Source organism: Ciconia boyciana, chromosome 2 (genome assembly GCF_034638445.1).
Source record: "Ciconia boyciana chromosome 2, ASM3463844v1, whole genome shotgun sequence".
NCBI classification, from domain to species: domain Eukaryota; kingdom Metazoa; phylum Chordata; class Aves; order Ciconiiformes; family Ciconiidae; genus Ciconia; species Ciconia boyciana.
Window position 1 is genome coordinate 151,614,224 of NC_132935.1, and position 9,830 is coordinate 151,624,053.

The following is a 9,830-nucleotide window of genomic DNA, read 5'->3' on the forward strand; positions in this document are numbered from 1 at the left end:
TGTTGTGAAAACCAGCGTGATTGTACAGACATTTTCCCTGACGGTATTTTTACTCTTAGTTTCTCCTTAGTTCTAGTTTTCCTCCAGTTTCTAGGGAAGTCTGGGCATAAAGAAAAAATAAAAAGAGAGCCTTTAGACATGATCAAGGGCTGGCATCAGCTGATCAGGTGCTGGACTTCAGTTCCTATGTCCTTTTTAGGCTCCAGACACCTTCCTCCTTTAAGCTCTCAGGAAATCCCCGAGCTAGAAGGGCTGAAAATAAAACTAGCTTAGACTTACCTGAAAATGTAAGAGAAAAAGACCTTTTCTTTGCATTCAGGTGAAGTCTGAAAGTGGTTTTTAAAGTAAACTTCCCCCACTGCCAGCTCATTTCTGAACTGATCTCATGCATAAGGAAACATCAGCCTGAGACAGACTTTTCCAAGAAAGTTGTCAAGGGGGTGCAAAGTGGAAGCAGCCCCTGCCGGGGGTCACCTCCCTTTCCCTGCCTTCACATGGGCTCGCGGTGCCTGAGGAGGGTCGGGGGCTGGGGCGGGCAAGTCACGGGGAAGGTGGGCAGGGAAATAGCAACGCCTCGGTGCCCACGGGTGCTCCAGGGGTGACTCACCCAGCAGCAAGCACATGCAGCACCCTCAGGCTGCCAGGAGGGCACCAAAAACCATCGGGGCACCAAGCAGCAGCCTGGGAGGGAAGGAGGCATAGCCTGCAGCTCGTTGGTCTGTGCAGGAGAAGGATGAGAGCGGAGCAGGTCTGGGATTGCAAAGGCGTGAAGACACTGGGTGAGGCAGATGAAGGCATAGGCAGGGATGTGGCTCCTAGGGTGGCTACTACCATGCTGGGGGCATGGGATGCACCAGAGGCAGTAGCTAGCTCCTGCGTCCTTCCTGTGTAGCACTTCCCACTGCCACCAGCAGAGACGGGACAGGACCCTCTGCTGCAGGTGCCCAGCCCAGGGGTGCTCACAGTGCCCACGCTGCCCGGCCCCGCTCAGCGGTCCTGCGGCCCTCCTCTGCCTGCAGCAGAAATCCACGTAGCTCACGTCCGTGAGGCCAGTTTTTGCAGCTGGTGTCACTCAGCCGTGGCATTCGGGTCTTCTCGTATTTCTGAAGTACTCCATCCAGCGCTCTCCATCCCTCCTCCTCCAGGGAGCAGGGCAGGGCAGAGGAGCTGGGGGAGTTTCTGCAAGGAGTCCCTTAGCTTGTGTTATACAAAAGGTTAGACAAGATGATCATTATCCCTTTCAGTTTTAAGGTTTCTGAACCGTTTCCTCTCTCTATCTCACGCGTCCGCTCTGTTCATTTTGCCCCACACTAGAGCTTTCCCCTCTGCCAGAGCTGGTCTGCAGCAAGGTCTGATCCCCCGGGGCATCTCCACCAACCCTGCAGGGACTCCACAAAACCTCGCTGTGGAAAGCACCTTGAGGGCCGGGGAACCACGCCAGGGGAAGGTACAAGACAGAGACCATGCTGTTGCCAAAATGCTCAGCCCGAACCGGGGGGAGCCACATTCCCTCCCGTGGTGCCAGGGCCACAGCTTTTCTCTCCATGAGTGAGGCAGCCTCACATGGGGTGTGTGGACACGCTGCTCTCCAGACACGAGCCTTTCCTTCCCACACCCTGTGAAATGTGAGACAAGCTTCAGGCACAAATAAATAAACATTATACCATACTTGGCTCTCAACAGCAAGGAAATAAGCTGAGGACTCCAGCGCACATGGCTGAGAAACCATTTACCAACTGGGACAAATGCAGGAAGATATTCTGTCCCTGGCAGCACGCTCGCACAGTCAGCGGCGTGACACCGGGAGTCAGCAACACGCCAGGAGTGAGTCCGTGGGAGTTGTGGAGGTTGTGAATAATCCTGCGTGCACCGCCCTGGGATGGAAAGCTATGTGAAGCTCATCACTAGCAGCAACATAGCGCCTTAAATATATGTGACTGCCTGTTGTCCCAGCAGATGCAGGACAGACGTGCTCCATAGGGGGTTTCTGAAGTGCATGCCTGGGACTATGCTACCGGCTGCTGAGGAGGAGGTGGAGATAATTATAAGGACTCTGCCGTAAATGAGTAGCTCAGAGCTCAAGTGTCTGAGTGACAGGAGGCAGCTCAGCTGCCGTGGCTAGGGCTGGGGCAGGAGCAGGCTCGCTGAATGCCGGCAGCTTTCCTCTTTTGCTGGCTAGACAGCTACAGATAGACTGCATGGGCCTTGGGCACATGCAAGGCAAGGGGCATGAAAGCATCAGCCTAGTAAAGCTGCAAGAAGTGTCTTAGGGTACCTGAGGGCAGGGTAGCACAAACCAGACTGTTCCTTTACTTAAAGAAGTGGAGGGATTTAAACTCAGAAACACCAGCCTGCTCAGCGAGGTGCAGAGAGAGAGCTGCTAGCTTGTGGCCTGCCAAGCAGGCAGGCATGTGCTAGATAAAGGCCTGGAAGAGGCTTATTTCAAAGAAAAGAGAAACCTGTGTGCATGTAATGGATAAATGCATTAGGCAAATTAATAGGGTCAGACTACATCCTGTGTCTCTGGTCAGCCTCTGCACCCCTTGTGCCCTTTTGGTGCATGCATCACCCTATGGCTTTGACTCACGAGTTGGCAGTGGAACGGCTTTGGATTTACTGCCTCATGTCCTGAGAGGAGATGAGGTGGAGGCACTGACATCGATGGGAAAGTGGAAATAATCTTTAATCTTTCTGCTCTGTATTGCAGCAATACGCCGGTGCTCCTGCAGGAGACACGCTGGGTGCCGTGCTCAGCACCAGCTGGTGGGTCACACAGGACCCGTTCCCACAGCAGCTGGCTTCCCAAAGCACCTGACATCTGATCCAGCCCAGCGCTGCCAGCGTGCTGGCTGAGGGCAAGCACAGTGTACAGGCCACCTCTGCTCTTCAGCAGGTTTTGGTGACAGTGCAGCTATGCCAAGTATTGTCCTCTGCTAAAGGCTTGTACCCTTCCAGGCTTTCTGCCTGGCTCTTCTCCCAGTAACCCCTTCCCTCGCAGGAGCTGGCAGGAGAGAGGAGAGCAACTCCCATATCGCAGCGCTAGTGCTTAGGTGGACTTTTCTGCTCAGAAAGGCACTGAGGTCCTGGTAGTCCCTCTCCCAGCGACCTCAGAGGAGAGGGGACAGAAGATGACTGAGTCAGGCAGGGGGGCAAGCATGGTGGGACAGCGTCCAGCAGCACGTCAAAAGTTGTCTGGATGGGGGAAACAAGGCTTCCTTCTGCAGTTTCTCCCAGGCTCAAGGAATAACCTGGGAGAGCTGCAGGGACAGGGAGTAAAAGACCTCAAGACATTGTGTCACGAGGAGGTGGAAATTATAAAAGCCATTCCCGAGACCTTGCAAGACTGGGAAGGGAGGTTAGGTAAGCAAGCAGAGGAGGAGGAAGGGTCCCATTGCTCTGGGACACCAGCCAAAGGTGAGGGTGCAGGCAGACGCTGAAGGGAGACAAGGTTTGCCTTTTTGTGACTGCCTTTTCATGCGCCAGCCTCTGCTCTCCATCCAAAACGTGGGTCAGTGGGCAACTGGATGCAGGGTGGCTCAGCTTTCTCCTGCTGCCTGCCGTCCCTCAAGGTTCAGGTCCACATGGAGCAGGACGTATCTCTAGTCCAAGCCCTGCACCACGCAGGGCGGACTGCAAAGTCACCCTCGGTTATTTGAGTTGTCCCATTCAAGCTTTGAAAATGTGTCCCTGCATCTGTAAAAATACCAATTTACAAACTTAAGGCAACTGACCTTATAAATTAGTCTTGAAATTGTGCATGCAGTCTCATGCACTCAGTTGGTTGCTCGTATTTTCAAAACTCTGTCCTGAAACTGTTATGTCGCTGCGAGTGCGTGACTTCAGCTTAATAGTCACAGCCTCATGGGACTTGGGAGAGGAGCACCCAGCAGGGAGTGTTACAAAGATGAGTCATCCTCAACAGGCCGATATTTAATAGCTGGACATGTTTCCCTGGTGTGTAACCTCTGCCTCATTTCATAATCTTTCAGGGGCAGAGGTGATGTTGCCTGAGACAACATTTGCAAATACAACACCGACAATATCATTCTGGAAAAGATGATCTGTCTTCATGGCTTCTGGTACTAATTGCTCCTGCGAGAAGCTTCACTCTGCCGTGATGACTTTTCATATAGCAGCACTATCCAGTTCACTAAAACCATTTCCTAAATATAAATCAGACCTTTTCTGATTAAAAAGGCACAATGAAGTACTGTAATCATCACTATTGCAAAATCTAGAATAGTACCTACTGAAATATGAAGGCTGGGCATACAAAATGTTAAAGTCTAAGAGAATGCAAATTCCAGCTTACAACAGCTGGAGTTAGCTGAAGTTTACAAGGAGCTGAAGTTTGCAAGGAGCGCCACGTTTCCTTGCCTAAATCCAGAATTTTCTTCCTTTCCTGAGGCAGCCGAGGGCCTGAGGCCTCTGTTGCTGACCATCTCCAGCAGGCCTTCCTACTGTGCTGGTTTCATCTCTCATGTGTCCTAACAAGTGGTCTGGAGGTGTGCGTGTAAGTGGGCTCTTGCCCACGGACCTGCTTATGGAGTGGTTTGCTGAGTGGTTCCCCCATCCTCTGGCATGCCAGAACACGGGGTGTGCAGGGATGCTGGGCATGCACGCTAACTCAGGCTTCACGTGTCTGTGCAATGCTGCCCAAGTGCCCGCCTGATAAATCAGCGCTGGAAGTCACCCCCCCTTCATCATGGGAAAAGGAATCCTTCTGGCCCCATTTACAAATTTCATGGGGCGCAGGAGGGAATACCACGCCTCTCTTTAAGACATGCACACTCAGAGGCACACCTCGAGGCCTCCTCCTTCCAGGTCATTTCTGACTTCTTATCAAATCTGCCCTTATTCACATGCGCTACAGGGAAGGCTAAGAGAAGGTGCCACAGTTAATACCAGAGTCTTGCTGCAAAGCTGGAAAATAAAACCTAACTCGAGTAGTAGTTGCATAAAAGAGTGCAGAAAGGGAGCCAGACCTTCCTGAATATTTGTAACATTATTTGGGTCATTTCCCTTCCCTGAAACATTGCGCTTTTGGCAAGATGAGTTATTGATGTGTTGCAGCCAAAGATGTTTTCATATTACTGTGGAAGAGCCAACTTAACTTCAAAGGGTACTTCCTTGCTTGCTTGAAAAGATCTTTTCTTACACAGAAAATGGTTCTGTTTTCCCTGAAAGTAACCCAGTGCATACATGAAGATGGCATTTGGCTAACTCTGCCTGAGACAGTGAAACCTGGTTTTCTGTTCATTCAAAACCACCTACACTCAAACCCACATGGATGCAGCATACGTGTCCCTCCGCAGTGGGTCTGCCGGGTGAGCAGGGAGCCGGTTAGACCATACATCATTACATGGGGTTTTCAGGCCGTTTTTCAAACACATCCCTTAGTGGGAGCCTTTGCTGGCATCCCTGGTGCCCTGCTGTTGCCACCTCTGTATGCCAGAAAGCACAGCCATGGTCCCCATGGTGCCTGGCCCTGCTGCCCTTGGCAGGGGCTTGCCCAGCAGATGCTCCTGGGTGTCCAGGTTGTCCCTGGGCCACTGGCATCTGGGGGATGGGAACACGGTGCCACTGGGCTGCTCATTGCTGGGACATGGCCACGCTCCCAGCCGTGCCCAGAGCAGCAGCTGAAACCCACCATCTCCAGGCACTGCGGTGGGAGCTCAGTGGGCGAAGGAGCCAGGGGTCCCCAGACAGCTCCACCTGTGCCACTAGTGACAGTCAAGTCATCTCCAAGCAGCTGGTGACCCAGCACAGAGGCAGAGCCATGGTGCCAGCCTCCCCCAGCATCCCTCCGCGCCTGTGCCAGAGGGCCACCAGGCTGGCTGGCACTGCAGGATGTGCTGTGCGGTGCCTCGCAGAGACCAGACCGCGTTGCAGAGGGAGACCGAACGCTGTGGGATGGGAGGGAAGCTGGCCCGGGTGATGGGGACACCAAGTGCAGCTTGGAAACTACTATCATTATGCACAAAAATAAGGCACAACAGCTCAGTGGCTGGAGGGGATCTTTATACCGCTGGTGGGTAAAGGCTCCTAAAGCAGCAACCACAGTGATGGGGCGATACAGGCACAGGCTCTGCTCAGGGTCAGCTCTGCCATGAGCTTATGTGTAGCGGGACCATACACAGCAGGACATACTCCTGCTCACTTGCAGTTTAGACAGGCAAGAGAGGAGCTGGCAAAGGGAAAAGACCTACACTGGGAATTCACGCACCGGTTTTGAAGACTTCCTCTTTGGGCAAACTGTGTTTTTCTTTTCTTTGTTTGGCGGGGCAGCAGAAGACAAAAAGTTGACGTTGGCTTACTGTAGGTGAGAGTTACAGGAGAAGGCAAGCCTTCGCACTGCCAGCAGCCTCAACAGGCCCCAGGCTGCTCACTGGCTCCATGGAGCTTCAACTCTGACAGAGGTTTGATGGACACCTTCCTGCCGCCCCCTCCTCTTGGGCTCCACATACACCTCGCCAAGTCCCTCCCAGCCGGTCTCTCATTTCCATCCCTCACCCTTCTTTGGCTGCATGCCGCTTCAGCGTGTGGCTTGCTATCAGCACCAGGAGGGATTTTAAACTTTTCAAACATCACCATTTATTTGAATTTTTCATATTGGCAAAGCTATGCCTAGTGTTGTAGCCTGAAAGTGGGGCATTGCCCCACTGTGCATGGACACCATGGTAGCATCCTTCTCTGAAAGGGGATCCTACTGGAACAAGGTCCACACTTGAGACCAAATTGATGGGTGACTGTGACACTGCTCTTGCATGTAGCTTTGACGAGGATCAGCCATGCACAGCTGTTTGCTCTTGCACACCTCACTCTGGAGCATCCCTGGCTCATCCCAGCTCTCCTCCCTCTGACAGCCTCTCTCTGGACAAACCCACCTTCTCTGGGGCACGGCTCAGACCCACCCTGTGGCCATGCCACCCCACTGCTCAGGCGGCACGTGGTGCTGCCTCGCGCGGGAGGTGTGGGGTGCGGGTGAGCAAAGGCTCGTTGCTGTCGCGGCCTCCTCCCCGGTGAGTCACCGTGCCCCGGTATCAGTTGGCAGGGCTAGTTCTGGTGGCCAGCCTGAAGCAGCACGAGTGTGCCAATGGGACTGTAAGGAGCCACTCCCAAGGTCCAGCTGGATTTTTTTGGGCGTTGCTGAGTTTGGGCAGCACACACCATTTATAAAGGACTTGTTTTCCCTTTGTCCAAATGATTAGCTTTGGATGGTGGCAGTTTTAGAAATGGACCTTGCTGGGCCTTTCCTGTAAGGAAAAGAAAAGGATGCTCGGGCTCCAAATAGTGCTTTGGTGCTCGTTTACTGGGAATTTGCAAAGCCCTTCCTCCCTGGGCACGGGATGCAAAACGAACCGTAGGAAGCAAAGTCCTCGCCCCTGGTGTCTGAGCCTGCCTTGGAAGCAGCTTGTACAGCCCCCAGGGGAGCTGTTTGCAGCCATCCACGCACAGCACTGTGCAGCTCTCCACGCCCCGGCCCTTCCCAACCGACCTGTTTGATCTTCCCAGCTGCCGCAGGGGTCACAACTCCAGTGTCCCTTCCCCAGCTGCCTCTTTCCTTCTGCCATTTAGCCAGAAGAGCAACACACCGTTTTCCCCAAGGTCCCAACAAAGAGACTAGTGCTTGGCCAAGGGCCTCCCTCCTCATCCTCAGCACCACCGCACACGGGGAGGGCCTGGCAAACTGCTCTGTACTTCTACTGCAGCTTCTCTCAAACTTCCATTTGGGTTAACGGGGAAGCTTATTTAACCTCCAGGCAAGAAAACCCATATTTCTACTTCTTCCAATTGCTCCTCCCAGTCTCTTCTGTCCACTGACATTTTTGAAGGATTAGAAAAACAAGGGCCTGAATTTAGAATGAGTTAAGAAACCTGCAGAAAGCAGGCAGTGAGTGAAACCCTCTCACTTGCAGGAGGCATGGGAGACAGGACAGGGGGCAGAGGGTGGAAAGAAGCAGCAGCTACAAGAAAACAGGAAAAAAGGGACTTGGACTTCTCTCTCTCCCCCCATGTTGTTTCAAAGGCATGACCTGAACCCCATCTTCCTTCATGAACAGAGTGGGGAGCTCAGCACGTCTTCAGGCAGCCTCCAAGCCCGCTGTAGGCTGCTCACACCCAGAAGCCCTGCGGAGGAGCATGGTGGTGGGCTCAGTCTCAGGTTCACAGGCTGGTCTGAGGACAAGAAACCTGCTAAGGCCAGGAGGGGAAAAGGCACCTCTGGCTCCCTAATTTCACCAGTTACTGTGAGCAGTGGGTTTCTCCGAACACTTGTATTTGGCTTTGCAGTTAGCATGAGTCTCAGTGTTCCCCCAAGAGAAAATGAAACTACGCACTAGAAATCAACACAGAGGCAAACCATTTGCAAAATCCCACAGCTCAGTGCAGTCCAGCCATCCCCCTGGGGCTTGTGCTGGCAGAGTTTTCCCACTATCCTTTTTCATTCCCTCCCCCTCACCTCCAGCCTTGATTGCTCCAAGTACACAGCTGCCCAGGCAACCAGATTAGAGAAACAATTTTCCCTCTCCCAGGTTATTTCTAACCCAGTTCATTTCCCTGACCTTGTTCCCCAGGCAGTGGCACAAACAGCTGAACCTACACAACGCAGGCATCAACCACTGTGGGATATGCTTGAGGGATATGATATGCTTGGGATATGATGTATTGCTCCAGAGAGAAATCCCTGCTTAGCTGCAGCCTGAGGCTCACCTGAAAAATAGTCCTCAGCTATTAGAAAGCTCACAGAGCTGGTACAAATGCTTGGTGTTCGGTGCACCTGAACAGCTATTTGTTGACTGTGTACCAGCCCTCTGCAGTGATATTTGTCATGAAGCCTCATACTGTTTAGACCTATGGAAGTGCCTATACAGAGCTATTGGTTCACTCAGCCAAACCTTATCACCTGTGTCTGGCAATACATAAACTGTAATTACTTTGGATAACGTGGTCACTTATTACTTGCATAGTGTGAAGATACATAACAGCCATATACTAAGAACGAATATTAAATAGTGAGCCTATCCCCATATGCAGATTTCCATGCCAAGTAATTTAACTGGGGGGGGGGGGAGAGGAGGATGGCATTAAAGAAAAAAATAAACGAAGAAAAATCAGTGTAACATTTTTCAAGCAATGGTAAAAGCCCCCTAGCAGCCTATAATTCCTACATGGATCTCATTGTTGAAGTATCTAGGCACTTGATAAGCATTTGCATAACGTCTAGCCACTATTTGGTGGGGACAAACACCTTGATTTTATAGAAGGAGAACGGGGGAAGAGATCTTAAGCCCACCTCCAGTTACCTGAAAAGCTGCTTCTTACTAGTTCTGTGAATCTCATTAAAGATCAAAAGCTATCAGCAAAAGACCAGAAAATTTAACTCAGGTCTCTCAAGGCAAAGGTGAGCATCCAAACCATTAGGCCATGTTTTCTTTAAGTCAGCTACACTGAAAGTTTGATCCCCAAATATCCTGATTGCTACAGCCAGGATAAAAATGAAGAGGGCTCCCCTACACAGCTCTCCTCAAAGCAGCTAGTCATCTAGAGATTTTGCACAAAGTACTGGAGCAGGTGGGTTATTCCTAGCAGGATTTTTTGCAGCAATTAACATCAGGACTGAAGCATTGCATGTTGTACGCAACTGCTGTGCAACATCCATGCAGTTGAGGAGTGTCGGGGTCTGAGAATGAGATTTTGTCAGAAACACTCATCGTCTGTTACCAGAGTCCAAAATCCATCAACAATGACCTTCACCCAACTCCCCAATAAGTGGAATGATGTGTGTAGCGTACCTGGGCCACAGTAGGGGAGGTTAGCCCAAATACGGT